Source organism: Eutrigla gurnardus (assembly GCF_963514095.1).
Source record: "Eutrigla gurnardus genome assembly, chromosome: 1".
NCBI classification, from domain to species: Eukaryota; Metazoa; Chordata; class Actinopteri; order Perciformes; family Triglidae; genus Eutrigla; species Eutrigla gurnardus.
In genome coordinates this window covers 19125330-19140618 of record NC_139915.1, presented here as the reverse complement: position 1 = coordinate 19140618, position 15289 = coordinate 19125330, and the positions used below count along the sequence as shown (strand labels likewise).

Here is a 15289-nt window from a genome sequence, read left to right as displayed (position 1 = left end):
TCACAGATTTTTTGAGCACATTGTGAGAGACAGGACAAGTTTGTCTACAAAATTGGAACATATCACGTCTGTAGAGTGAAGATTGTGGCCGGGAGGAGTTTGGAAAGAAAAAAAATCTGAGAAGCCCCCACACTCTAAGCGATGATGTCACCCACTCTAGCCCAGAAGGTTCCGCGCAATACACACCCATTAAAATCTCAGGATTTCTCCCAAAACGATCATGGTCATTGAACAGTGATTGATCAAAAACTATATGAGCTATTGAAACGCAGATTGACACGCCAGGACACAAGACTTGTGTCTATGTTTTAGAGTTTAAATGGAGTTTCTAGGTGAAAGTATGCCTGCACAGCAGGCGTTTGAAAAGCTACAATTTATGCTTTTTTTTTTTCACTCGTCCCATTCAAGTCAATGGGAAAATTTCGTTGGTTTTCGTTGGTTTTTTCGCGACTTACGTCGCGAAAAATTCGTGTTCGGCTAAGAAAAGCTTCGCCCCGAGCACTGGTCCCCTCAGCTATTTCATAGCTGTAGGGGGCCAGTGCTCGGTGCAATTGCCCCGTGGCCCTAACTAAAATGGCGGTGTAGTTTTTAATCCCCTTTGTCCCTTTGTCCATGTGTAGGCTTTGTAGGCCGCATTGTGTAGTCCTAACGGTTAGGTCCCTTTCGTTCTTCACTTCTCCACAATGATAGACTTTCAAAGCTTCACTTGATTGTACACTGCTCAAAAAAATAAAGGGAACACTACAACAACATAATGTAACTGCAAGTCAATCATATTTCTGAGATATCAGCCTGTCCAATTAGGAAGCAGCACTGATTGGGAATCAATTTCACCTGCTGTTGTGCAAATGGAACAGACCACAGGTGGAAACGAGTGGCAATTAGCAAGACATCCCTATAAAGGAATGGTTCTGCAGGTGGGGACCACAGACCTTTTCTTTGTTCTCGGCCTTTCTGGCAGATTTTTTTCTTTTTTCTTTTTGGCAGTGTTTGCACCACTAGAGGTAGCATGAGGCGGCTTCTCCAACCCACAGAAGTTGCCCAGTTAGTGCAACTCATCGAGGATGGCACTTCAGTGCACACTGGCAAGAGGTTTGCTGTGTCCCCCAGCACAGTGTCAAGAGCATGGAGGAGATTCCAGGAGACAGGCACTGGAGACGTGGAGGGGGCCGAAGAAGGACAACAACCCAACAGCAGGACCGATATCTGCTCCTTTGTGCACGGAGGAACAGAAGGAGCACTGCCAGAGCCCTACAAAATTACCTCCAGCAGGCCACTGATGTTCAAGTTTCAACCCAAACGGTCCGAAATCGACTCCATGAGGGTGGTTTAAGAGCCTGACATCCACAAATAGGGCCTGTGCTTACAACCCAACACCGTGCAATGCGATTGGCATTCTGCTAAAGATCACAGAGATTGGCAGATTCGCTATTGGCGCCCTGTGCTCTTCACGGATGAGAGCAGGTTCACCCTGTGAGAGTACTTGTGACCGACGTGACAGGGTCTGGCGTCAGTGATGGTCTGGGGAGGCATTTCTTGGAAGGTCGCACAGCCCTCCATGTGCTTGCCGGAGGTACCCTGACTGCCATTAGGTACCGGGATGAGATCCTCAGACCCATTATGAGCCCATATGCTGGTGCCCTAGGTTCCTTCTAATGCATGACAATGCTAGGCCTCATGTGGCTGGAGTGTGTCAGCAGTTCCTGCATGATGATGGCATTGATGTTATGGACTGGCCTGCCCGTTCCCCAGACCTGAATCCTATTGAACACAACTGGGACATCATGTCTCGTTCCATCCACCAACGCCATATCGCACCACAGACTGTCCAGGAGTTGACCGCTGCTGTGGTCTAGGTCTGGTAGGAGAACCCTCAGGAGACAATCCATCGTCCCATCAGGAGCATGCCCAGGTGTTGTAGGGAGTGCATACAGGTATGTGGAGGCCACACGCACTACTGAGGATCATTTTGACATGTCTTGAAAAACCTCCACAAAAGTTGGATCAGCCTGCGATCTGATTTTCCACTTTGATTTTCGGTATGATTCTGAATCGAGACCTCCATAAGATGAGGATTTTGATTTAATTAATCATCCTTATGTTGTTTTGTTGTCAACGCATTGCACTTTGTAATGAATAAAGATTTCCTACTGGAATATGTTATTCATTGAGAACTAGCATGTGGTGTTTAGGTGTTCCCTTTGTTTTTTTGAGCAGTTTATATACTTTGGTCGACACTTGAGCCATTACCTGTTCTGGCAAATAGCTGGTACTGATGACTAATTCAGGTCCACGTGCCTTCATGACAGTGTTGTTGTTGAAGTATCATACCATCACTTGGTTCATAATGGCAGATTTTAAACTATGAACAGTCAGACGATGTGATAATTGAATGAGTGTGCTTTGTCTCTGCAGATTCGTAGTCTGCTTTGTAGCATGGTGAGGAATTATAAGTTTAAGGGAAGTGTTGTTGGTGTGTGTGTGTGTGTGTGCGTGTGCGTGTGTGTGATAATAGTTTTAATTTTAAATCCTCATAAAGGGCTGTTATTCCTCCAGTGCCACACATTTTCCAGGACTATTATCTGTGTGTTTCTATTTCATGTAAGTGACTGATGCCAGTGGTTCCCACACAGTAAAAAAAAAAATTATTAGTACTTAATAACAAGACCATGGAGAATGTATTTTCATTTGAATTCAGAGTAAATAATTTGGGGAAGATGACTTTTAATATATTAACCGTGTAACAGCAAGATACAGACCGAATGGCCACTATGAGAATGAGGTGTTGCTGTTTTAATATTTGACTGTCACGGCTGTTATCTTCATTAGCTTTGTGTTGAAACCTTGATTTCTCCCAGTTATGGGAAATATTCGAGATCTCATTTAGGACGACGTTTCACAGTTTTGCTCAACTCAAAATGGCCAATGATAACAATGCAGTGGAGAGCACGAGCAACTGAATGCTGTTACTACAGGCGTTGTTGGGCACCATCATAAAAGTGCAATGCGACCCATTTCAATCTTCAATAACTTTGTTATTCAACATGGGAATCTCAAACCACTACCATTATACAGAGGGACAGTGCTGTAGTATTTCACACCTGAGTCCTGAAGGTTTTCTTTTTCAATAGCTTACTCATTTGTCAATATTCTCACATCAAACCACCTCTGTGTGTCTGACATCCTCTTAAAATCTTCACAGCTGTTAGTGACTCAGTGATGTTTGATAACATTGCAGAACAAACCAGTGACTGGTAGAACATGCTGGCAACGTGATTAGGACTGCACAATGTATCGTTTTTTTCATAGTCACCAAGAAAAAAACAATTTTCTTTTACATGCGCCATGCATTCACTCCTCCAAAGCGATCAAAATTATATTAAAAAAAATAATGTATCCTTTATTTATGCAGGGAGTCCTCATGATTTGTGATCATCTTATTTCCGATTTTTTTTTTTTCACCAAAAAATTTTGTTCACTTAAACAAGTGTTTTATCTGTGATGCAATACAAATATTTTTTTCTTAACATAATGTCAAGAGATTCCAGTATGATTCCAGTATGCCATTTTAAGAGTTTTTGGCACATTTGGATTATTATGGGGATAATATCGCGAGTTGCAATTATTTTTGGCAGAATAATTGTGACATGAAATTTACGTGAGGTTACGTTTCTACCTAAAAACCTGACACACTATTACCAAAGTAGGTTAGCACATAATTTCAGCGTTGGCACAAGGGTAGCACCAATACGACTTTTCAGTCATGATTCTGATACCTTGGAGGTTTAAACAATTAAACATTGTTAAATGAATAATCTGTATGCCCCACTGTGTAGAAGTTACTGGATTGTTGTTTTATGTGTAAGACAACACCAGGCTGGAATTTGTATCCGATACTTGATCCAGCTGTTTGAGTCTGTATCGATCGCATATCCATATCGATTAGGGCTGGGAAGTACGGCAAATATCATCTTCATATCTAGGTATGAGAAACTTGCCCTCAGATATAGTTTTAACAAAAATACCATTTATTCCTGGGTAATGTCGGTGTTATCTCTCAAACCCACCATTTGCAATAGTGTTGTATTGGTGCAAATCATTCATAATTAGGGTTGGGCATCGTTTGGATTTTATCGATTCCGATCCCGATTCCGATCCTCTGTTTTGATTCCTGTTCTAAACGATTCTCGATTCCGATTCTTTGAGGTGCAGGTCAACATGTCCAGTGTTGCCACAGTTACTTTGAAAAGTAGTACTCTTGACTTCACTTAACTTAAATAATTGTTTGCATATTGTAATGGCAGTAACATCATGAATGAACATTTTATGAATATTGAACCGGCATTAGAGCAGCAAGGATTGGTTTTATGAAACAAATGAGCACAGTCCTAAAGTATGAGCGGCGTGATGATGAAGGGAGGGGGCGGGGCCAGTGTTGGGACCTAACCGTTAGGACTACACAATGCGGCCTACAAAGCCTACACAATGCGGCCAGACAATGGGACAAGGGAGATAAAAAACTACAAACCACCATTTTAGTGTCACCTCCACCTGGTCGCGAGATCTGACGTCACAACTGGTGCCCCATTGGCTGGCAACTGCATGGGACTCCAGCGGGTCCCCCGGACCAGCCGTGAGCTATAAATCCCGCGGCCACCAGAAAAACTTTCTCTCTCCAAAGTAACTTGCGTTACGCCAGGAGGTGAAGATTACGTCTGCAGCGTTTCCCTTTGTCCTAGGCCGCAGTCTTTCCCCCAAACTCGCTGGACGAGCAACAGACTGTTTTACCCCTCTTTTTCTCTACTCGTTTTATTTTTCTTTTGTTTATCATTTTGGATCCCGAGGAGACCACCGCGACAGCGCGACTCTCCCGTTCCCCACGGTAAGAAGAAAAACTTTCTTCGTCCCAGCTGCCAGCAGAACGGATAACTCGACCCGTCTTTGTCTGAAATCAGCTGACTAAATCGCCGAGCCCGCGATTGTCCCTGCAGAAGGAAGAATTACTAACGGTTTTCTTCAATCAATTGGATCCGGCGCTGAACGAGCACCCACGAGAACTACCCTCCGTTGCCGGCGTCAAGGAACGCCATCCCCGCACGGGACGAAACCCTCACATCGACGCATCTCACATCGACAAAAGTAAGAGGCTATTTGTCTGGGCAGAAGCAGAGATTCGATAGTGTAGGACATGCTTGTAATTCTTGTTAATGTGTTTTAAGTTCTGATCGCGGACCGCCGAGTCCGTTTGTTCATGTGCTGCTGTATGTGAATGCTGATCGTGTACCCACGCAGCTGGGTTGATTTCTGTAACAGTGTTTTCGACTAACCTCCGCCATATTCGTGAGCTCAGAAAGCCTCTACTATCAGTTAAAAGACCGGTCTCACGGAATAAACGCCAGTTCATTCACGCGAGCCCGTGTGATAGCGGCACGGCTTCTGGGCCTCAGAATATCGCTCGCGCATTCTCTCTCTCTTTGTTTGTGTCCCGCTAACACACACACACACACATACACGCCGCACACACGTGTCCTGAGCCAGCTGTTCCCGGCGGACGCTAGGGGACATAGCTACATCTGGTGGCTACATACGGCTATCTCTCCCTCTCTCTCGACACGCACGCACACACACGCACACGCACACGCACATGCACATGCACGCGCACGCACACGCACACACATACGCACACACACACTCCACGTGTGTCTCTCCCTTTGTTTAAGCTTAGCTTTGTGTGTTAGGTAGTTAGGTAATAAGGCTTTGTTAATTGCAGTGTTATTGATTGTGATCATTATTACTGATTTTAATAAATCTTATTATGTTATAACTAGCGGTCTCTTGTGCTTGTTGTGTATATGTCACTGGATAACAGCAGGTTGTGAAGGCTAGTGCTTGAATTTCACGCCCTTCTTAATTGTTAGATTGTTTTTATGCTTCCATGCTAATGATCACGATGATTGGCATGTGAGTATAAAACCTTTATATTGAGACTGAATACAGTTTTAGGTTATCTTTTCCCTGATCCCAGGGTGGTGCCCCGTTTATTCATGATTATATCATGATAATATATTAAATATAATTATTAATACCGATAATCATATTGATATTGATAGTTAACTGTTGATAACCAAATCTGCTCCTGCTACAACCCCAACACCAGCAAGCAGCGAGACTTTCTCCACTAAACACTCAAGAGAGACTCCGCTCGCATTTCAGCACAGACTGAGTTAGCAGGAGCTCCATGAAATCGAGAACTCGTCTTGTTTATTAACACGCTGCGCCTTTTCACCGTCACCGGACGGGACCTGCTCTTTTAATGTGGTTGTGCCATGCTGTGACTCTAAAGGTTTTTTCAAGTTTGACGTTGTATTCTTGAAAGTAGACAACACTTTGTTGTTAACACAGAGTGTACAACGAACCTTTATGTTGCCATCTTTTGCTGAGATGAAGTCGAAATAATGCTTGTATTTCCAGCTGGAAACTGCGTATCTCTCCCCCTCCATTGTTTACGTTTCTTCCGGTATAGCGACTACACACGACCGTCCGTGAAGGTGTCGGCTAACATACGTCACCCCCGAGACACACGAAGAAAGCAGATCTTTTTTTTTACTGACAGAAATAGTAACGCACCGTGTATTTAGATAAGTAACTTTAATCTGACTACTGGTTTGGCAATAGTAGCATGTTAGACTACTCGTTACTGATCGTTCTATCGCGGAGTCTCCGCACGCCGGGCGGAGTAATACAAACAAACTAGTGCGAGCGGAGTAAAACAAACAAACTAGTGCGGACGTTTAAGAACCGAAAAAAAAGGATCGCAATTCCAACAGCTTCTTAACGGTTCCGGAACCGGAGGTTAGGAACCGGTTCCTATTTGGAACCGGATCTCGATGCCCAACCCTATTCATAATAGCTTATTTTTCATAACCATGTTATAACCATGGACTAGTGTGGTTGCATATTTTCATACTGCAGTTGTTTTACCAAGATTTCTTAGTCCTGGATAATAATTGTTTCCGAGTGGGAAGATAAAATATCTGGTGTCAGAGCTTCACAGTTGGACCACTGTAGAAACCAGCAGGAGTCCACTGTCAGCATATACCAGCAGTTCTCCAATCAAGCGGGATGCTGGGGTTTGGCCCACTTTTGTTTTCAGTCTGGAGTTGTTTTTCAAGGTTGACACAAATTTCTTTAAATTAACACTTCTCACCATCAATACTTGTTTTTGTTATTTTCAATTTCTATTCTTTCCAAAGTCAATAGTCTGTCCTTCCTATGCAGGACACACTATGTTCCAAGCCTTGCAACAGACGTTTCTAATGATGATTAGATGTTTCTAATGTGACTAAATGATTGGACCATTTTTAGAGCAGGCATGGTATTACAAACTCTTGACTCTATATAAACTTGGCCTGATGAAGGTAGCAACACCAAAATGTGTCAATATAGTGACAAAATGTTGTTTATTTTCCCCCAAGATTTAGCTTTTGTTGTTTCTGAGGGCCAACCTTACTAAAAACAAAAAGGCACACAGTTGTGTGGTTCAGTTTTGATTGAGTTTGCTGTTACAATCCAACTGTATTCAGCACCTTGTTTGCTTGTTACACTCTCTCAATGCAACCTTTGTCATCCATTCACACCAAGACCTGTTAACTATCGAATCTCTGCCCTCCAACATGGATCTGCTTGGCCAGACCACATGCTGAGGGGGGCTGGCTGGACCTCAATGAGGTGTGGACAATATGTTTCCGTGGAAACATTTGAGAGTGTTGTTTATTTGTATGGGAATGTAGGAGACAGGGTTTTGCTGAGACCTGTCTGGGTCCTAATAAGATGCACTAGACAAGAATGAAGCAATACAAATTAGGCAAATATGCTAAATTCCAGAGACTATCTGTGGTCCCCCAGAAGTCTAGATAGTAGCTCACATTAGTCCAGAGACCAGACCAGACTATGTGGAGAAACCAGAGACTATCTGTGGTCCCCCAGAGGTCTAGATAGTAGCTCACATTAGTCCAGAGACCAGACCAGACTATGTGGAGAAACCAGAGACTCTCTGTGGTCCCCCAGAGGTCTAGATAGTAGCTCACATTAGTCCAGAGACCAGACCCAACTATGTGGAGAAACCAGAGACTGTCTGTGGTCCCCCAGACAGTCTCTGGTGTCTTGGAGTGTTGATGGAGCAGCTACAATGTTAGCATAGCGTACGCCCATCAACCAGACTCCATTCAGAAAACAAGCATTTTAAAAGTAGTTAGCTTGTGGTCTTGCAGACAGACCTAACAAAGCATGACTTGAGACTTTTTATTGATCACCATCAATATGGAGTTATTTCAGCATCCTTTTCATCTGGTTATTGATATTAAATCACAGCTAAATAGTTTATTCTGGGTTCCTCCAGCTGTGGTAAACCAGCAGACGTGTGTCTTACTAGATCCAGTGAATCCACCTTGGTGAAATCCACCTCTGGATGATGTCATGAACTCGGACAGGACTGTTTGGTTTCCTGCTGAATCAGGGACTTCAACATACACGAAACAACAATAATGATGATTTCAGCCATGATGGATGACACATATGTGGGGTCTACATGGAGGTAAGCCCGCGTCTAGTACAAGTGAGGCGAATAAACACAAATGATCCAGCTGTCCAACATGTGCAAGTAACACAGGTGAACATTTGCTTTGTGTTTGGTGTGAACACAGCACTATACAGTAAAGCTTGTGTAGTCAGTGCATGCCTTTGTTTATGACATCATACTCTGTATTGTACTACCCAAAAAAAGACTATTCTTAATAAATGTAGTGTAAGCACTAGCTTTAGCACACTGTGAAATTATTTATGTACAAGTGCTTAAAGGAGTCATAACCTGGTTTTATACGTATCCAGCCCCCCTTGGATCGCTTTGGATCAATTCGTAAAACTTATTAGAAAAAAAAAAAAAAAATTTAATCAAACATTGAGCTTGTTCTGACCCTTTTTCGTACCGCGATTTTATCACGCGAGATTACGCGCGAGGTTTTGACTGGTCCGGATGTGCATTGTATAATATGTAATGAGGCGCGCGTTGATTCGCCGCAGGAAGGACAGAGCCGGGGGGGCTTGCCTGCATGCAGACTCCAAAACATAATGGCGGCGCTTCGGCGATTTCAGGTAGCGGACGGGGCGGGGTTGGGTGGTGAAAGAGGGGTGGGCTTATGCAAGTAGCCGCCACGGTGACGTCACCGAAGGCGCAGAATCAAAATCTCGTGCTTTAGGAATGCACACCCTTGTGTGCTATTCCTGTTCGGAAAAAGAGCAGAAGCGAAAAAACGGCGCCACTTTCAAACTCCAGCCTTTCAGGCAAGTTTCAACTGAGGTCAAACACAGATATGCATGTTTTAACAAGAGAAATTGCGATTTCCTGGTGATGACTCCTTTAATCAAGGTACTTTTCAAAGAGGAAGTAGGGGAATGAAAATACTACGACACCTGCTTAAGATTATTCAAAACATTGCCGGCATTTATTTAGCAGTAACGATGAACATCACAGTCTTAGTTCTTTTCACTTGTAAAATTGAAACGAAAACAGTTCCTATATAATCCACAATTCACTTAGTCCATACAAGTCAGGTAAGTTTAGTTTGTCAGTCAGATCAACCTTATGTTTTTTCCCATATTTGTCCTTTAAGTTGGGAAAATAAATGTCTTTAACCATCAACCAACTCAGGTCGAGGAGAAGGCCAAAAGAAAATCAAAAAGAAGAAACAAAATGTTCAGAGCTCTGAGAAAAATAACAAACCAAATCAAATTAAACCAATGTTCATCTACCCGGGTAGTGTGTTTTTTTCCTTTAAAGAAGCGTGGGGAGATCTCAGTGCTTATCTGTACGATGTGATGAAGAGTAGTATGGAACACATCAGTCCTCTTGGCAACTAGGGAGCCCGCACACTCGCCACGTGTCTTCTGCTCTTTCGCACGTCCTCCGCTATCGTTGTCCTTGGGAGGTTGGTCAACGAACAATCTTTCCCTCTCTCACAAATCACGGGGTGCAAAAAAAAACAATGAATGCAACCACAATTATCCTTTGCAGAACTTCAACCAGGTATTTCTTGTAACTTTTTTGATCACAGGAATCATTGAACTAACGCTCCGTATATCTGTGTTTATACTTTCTTATCTGCGTAATAAGTTTCCCTTCGTTAGCTTCCTGCCGTTCGGCTCTCGCTCTCCTCTCTTCCTCGCCTTCTGTCTATCAACATGGCGCTGTTGTTTATTTCTCTCTGCTGCCCCATCACTGCCCCCTACTGGACTTAAAATAGCTACTGCGGATTGGGATAACACTCGGAAAAGTTCACCCTGATTATTGCAAATTTTGTGAGGGTTACAGTAGCAAATGTATTTCTGCTTGTTGAGCAGTTGCCATTTTTTGTCAAACAAATTACACACTTTCCCGACTTGTTTGTTCAGAGAAATTGTTGTTATAAAGAGAGAAATTGTGTGCTCCTCCGATTTCCCGTAAAGTGTGCTATGCAGAGAATGCTCTGTATAGCTCTGCGGTAACATTCATACTAATGTTGGATGGAGAGATTATGTGAATGTGTGTGACAGCCGCATCTGCCTTTAATTCTGAGTGTACATCCCAGCTGTGAAGTGAACAGTAATAGTTTAATTCCATCTGGAATGAAATTAGCTCTCAGTGATTTCCCAGCCTTAATCCTCCAGCTAACCTCTATCTGAACAGCAGGGCACCATGGACGATGTACCTAGTTATGGCTGAGGATGATTAGTAAGGAATTTGTATGCACAGCAGGGACTGGAGCTTTGCACAATTCATCCAGGCTGTAAGACATAGCTGATCATCATTTATATAACTGATGCATTAAGACATCTATGTTTCACACAAGACGGTGTTTCCGCTCACCAATTTTTCGATACATTTATAATTTTGGACTAAAACACCTGAACAGAGCGTCTCCAACAATCAGAAAGGCTGCATGAACAGAGAGCTGAGGTCACATTAAAGGGATAGTTCGGAATTTTGGACATAAGACCTATTTTCCAACTCAGCCGGTGTGTTCGAGACGTCGGGAGACATTTTCAAGACATTTCATTCAGTTCTTCTAGTTGCCGAGTTCGCTTGTGCTATGGCTAGCGCAAGTCAATGCAAGGCAACACGTCCGAGGGTTTACGGTTCTCCGGACGGAGCAGAGGTTTGGGTTTGCGGTGCGTAATTGTGGGTTGGCTGGGCCGTGGGCTGCCCGGTATTTGCGTGAGGTCAAAGCGCTTTTCACCCAGGTCTGAGGGCATGAGGCCCGACAATTTGGCCTGGTTTGATTGCCTATTTCGGGCGGCGCGTCTTAGTTTTGAGTCCGACGGAGAGTCTGCATGTGTGGATTCGCGTGGCCGTGTGCTGCCCGGTGTTTGAGTGAGCTTCAAGGGCTATTCAGACAGCCTTGGGGGCTTAAGGGCCGACAAATCGGCGGTGTTCAGGTGTGTATTTACCGGCTGTATTCCAAGCAGCGTGTCTTAGAGTTTTGAGTCCGACGCTGCTGCTGAGAAACTAGTCCCTCAAGAAATGGATGATTCATGCGACGGTTAGTTTTGTTAAAAATATTATTCTATCAACACAGCTCACCTCCTGTTGCAACGCCGTGTTGCAATGGAAGAGAAAGTTCTTAAGGCGGCGCCAGGTTTTATACCTCACGGCTGCTCCCGGGGACCCCCTGGGGTACCTGTGGTTGTCAGCCAATAGGGCACTAGTTGTGTGACATTGCACTTTGCACGTTGGTGAGAAGTGAAACCAAAATGGCTGTTGTAGTTCTTTATCCCCTTTGTCCCTTTGTTCTGACCGCATGTGAAGGCTTCTGGGCCTCCGTGTAGGCCGCATTGTGTAGTCCTGATGGTGAGGTCCCTACATCGGCAACTAGAAGAACTGAATGAAATGTCTTGAGAACATCTCCAGACGTCTCGAACACACCGGCTGAGTTGGAAAATAGGTCTTATGTCCAAAATTCCAAACTATCCCTTTAAGAGACGGGGACAATCCTTTCAGTCATGTCTCCTCATTCTCTGTAAACTCTTCTTTGGACTTGAAATGAACAGAATATTGTCAAATCTGGTGAATCAGATAAATTATCAAGTGATAAGAATGTTCATTCCTACACTGTGAGTGTGGACTTGGTCTACATTACTTAAACATGTAGCTGGGGTGAATGTGTGAATTAGATCCACCCGTCGCATCTCCACAGTCCAAATAATGGTCACTCCATTCACTTGGTGCTAAAATTCCAAGGTGATGGCCAAAATGCTGAACTCGAGGCTTCTAAACCTTAGTCCAGCATATACACTCAACAAAAATATAAACGCAACACTTTTGTTTTTGCTCCCATTTTTCATGAGATGGACTTAAAGATCTAAAATTCATTCCAGATACACAATATTACCATATCTCTCAAACATTGTTCACAAATCTGTCTAAATGTGTGATAGTGAGCACTTCTGCTTTGCTGAGATAATCCATCCCACCTCACAGGTGTGCCACATCAAGATGCTGATCTGACATCATGATTAGTGCACAGGTGTACCTTATACTGCCCACAATAAAAGGCCACTCTGAAATGTGCAGTTTTGTCTCACAGCAAAATGCCACAGATGCCACAAGCATTGAGGGAGCGTGCAATTGGCATGCTGACAGCAGGAATGTCAACCAGATCTGTTGCTTGTGCATTGAATGTTCATTTCTCCACCATAAGCCGTCTCCAAAGGCGTTTCAGAGAATATGGCAGTACATCCAACCGGCCTCACAACCGCAGACCACGTGTAACCACACCAGCCCAGGACCTCCACATCCAGCAGGTTCACCTCCAAGATCGTCTGAGACCAGCCACTCAGACAGCTGCTGAAACAATTGGTTTGCATAACCAAACAATTTCTGCACAAACTGTCAGAAACCGTCTCAGGGAAGCTCAACTGCATGCTCGTCGTCCTCATCGGGGTCTTGACCTGACTCCAGCTCGTCGCCGTAACAGATTTGAGTGGGCAAATGCTCACATTCGATGGCGTCTGGCACGTTGGAGAGGTGTTCTCTTCACGGATGAATCTCGGTTTACATTGTTCAGGGCAGATGGCAGACAGCGTGTGTGGCGTCGTGTGGGTGAGCGCTTTGCTGATGTCAATGTTGTGGATCGAGTGGCCCATGGTGGTGGTGGGGTTATGGTATGGGCAGGCATCTGTTATGGACGAAGAACACAGGTGCATTTTATTGATGGCATTTTGAATGCACAGAGATACCGTGATGAGATCCTGAGGCCCATTGTTGTGCCATACATCCATGAACATCACCTCATGTTTCAGCAAGATAATGCACGGCCCCATGTTGCAAGGATCTGTACACAATTCTTGGAAGCTGAAAATGTCCCAGTTCTTGCATGGCCAGCATACTCACCGGACATGTCACCCATTGAGCATGTTTGGGATGTGCTTGACCGGCGTATACGACAGCGTGTACCAGTTCCCACTAATATCCAGCAACTTCGCACAGCCATTGAAGAGGAGTGGACCAACATTCCACAGGCCACAATTGACAATCTGATAAACTCTATGCGAAGAAGATGTGTTGCACTGCATGAGGCAAATGGTGGTCACACCAGATACTGACTGGTTCTGAGTCCCCAGACCCCCAATAAAGCAAAAAAATGCACATTTCAGGGTGGCCTTTTATTGTGGACAGTCTAAGGCACACCTGTGCACTAATCATGATGTCAGATCAGCATCTTGATGTGGCACACCTGTGAGGTGGGATGGATTATCTCAGCAAAGCAGAAGTGCTCACTATCACACATTTAGACTGATTTGTGAACAATGTTTGAGAGAAATGGTAATATTGTGTATCTGGAATGAATTTTAGATCTTTAAGTCCATCTCATGAAAAATGGGAGCAAAAACAAAAGTGTTGCGTTTATATTTTTGTTGAGTGTATATACATATACATACACACTCACCGGCCACTTTATTAGGTACACCTTGCTAGTACCGGGTTGGACCCCCTTTTGCTGTCAGAACTGCCTTAATCCTTCGTGGCATAGATTCAACAAGGTACTGGAAACATTCCTCAGAGAGTTTGGTCCATATTGACATGATAGCATCACGCAGTTGCTGCAGATTTGTCGGCTGCACATCCATGATGCGAATCTCCCGTTCCACCACATCCCAAAGGTGCTCTATTGGATTGAGATCTGGTGACTGTGGAGGCCATTTGAGTACAGTGAACTCATTGTCATGTTCAAGAAACCAGTCTGAGATGATTCGCGCTTTATGACATGGCGCGTTATCCTGCTGGAAGTAGCCATCAGAAGATGGGTACACTGTGGTCATAAAGGGTTGGACATGGTCAGCAACAATACTCAGGTAGGCTGTGGTGTTGACACAATGCTCAATTGGTACTAATGGGCCCAAAGTGTGCCAAGAAAATATCCCCCACACCATTACACCACCGCCAACAGCCTGAACCGTTGATACAAGGCAGGATGGATCCATGCTTTCATGTTGTTGACGCCAAATTCTGACCCTACCATCCGAATGTTGCAGCAGAAATTGAGACTCATCAGACCAGGCAACGTTTTTCCAATCTTCTATTGTCCAATTTTGGTGAGCCTGTGCGAATTGTAGCCTCAGTTTCCTGTTCTTAGCTGACAGGAGTGGCACCCGGTGTGGTCTTCTGCTGCTGTAGCCCATCCGCCTCAAGGTTCGACGTGTTGTGCGTTCAGAGATGCTCTTCTGCATACCTCGGTTGTAACGAGTGGTTATTTGAGTTACTGTTGCCTTTCTATCAGCTCGAACCAGTCTGGCCATTCTCCTCTGACCTCTGGCATCAACAAGGCATTTGTGCCCACAGAACTGCCGCTCACTGGATTTTTTCTCTTTTTCAGACCATTCTCTGTAAACCCTAGAGATGGTTCTGTGTGAAAATCCCAGTATATCAGCAGTTTCTGAAATACTCAGACCAGCCCGTCTGGCACCAACAACCATGCCACGTTAAAAGTCACTTAAATCAATTTTCTTCCCCATTCTGATGCTCGGTTTGAACTGCAGCAGATCGTCTTGACCATGTCTACATGCCTAAATGCATTGAGTTGCTGCCCTGTCATTGGCTGATTAGAAATTTGCGTTAACGAGCAGTTGGACAGGTGTACCTAATAAAGTGGCCGGTGAGGTTATATATATATATATATATACACTAAAACTAAAACATTACTAAATCCACAGAAACATTGTTTTTCAGCTGGTTTGGTGGTTTGGTTGCTCTTCAAAT

At 44.1% G+C, this 15289-nt stretch overlaps 1 protein-coding gene across 1 annotated transcript in view; it reads left to right on the top strand.

Moving 5' to 3' along the window:
- abhd17c (abhydrolase domain containing 17C, depalmitoylase) overlaps positions 1 to 15289 on the top strand; it is a 72665-nt gene that overhangs the window by 52838 nt on the left and 4538 nt on the right. The window lies entirely within an intron of this gene.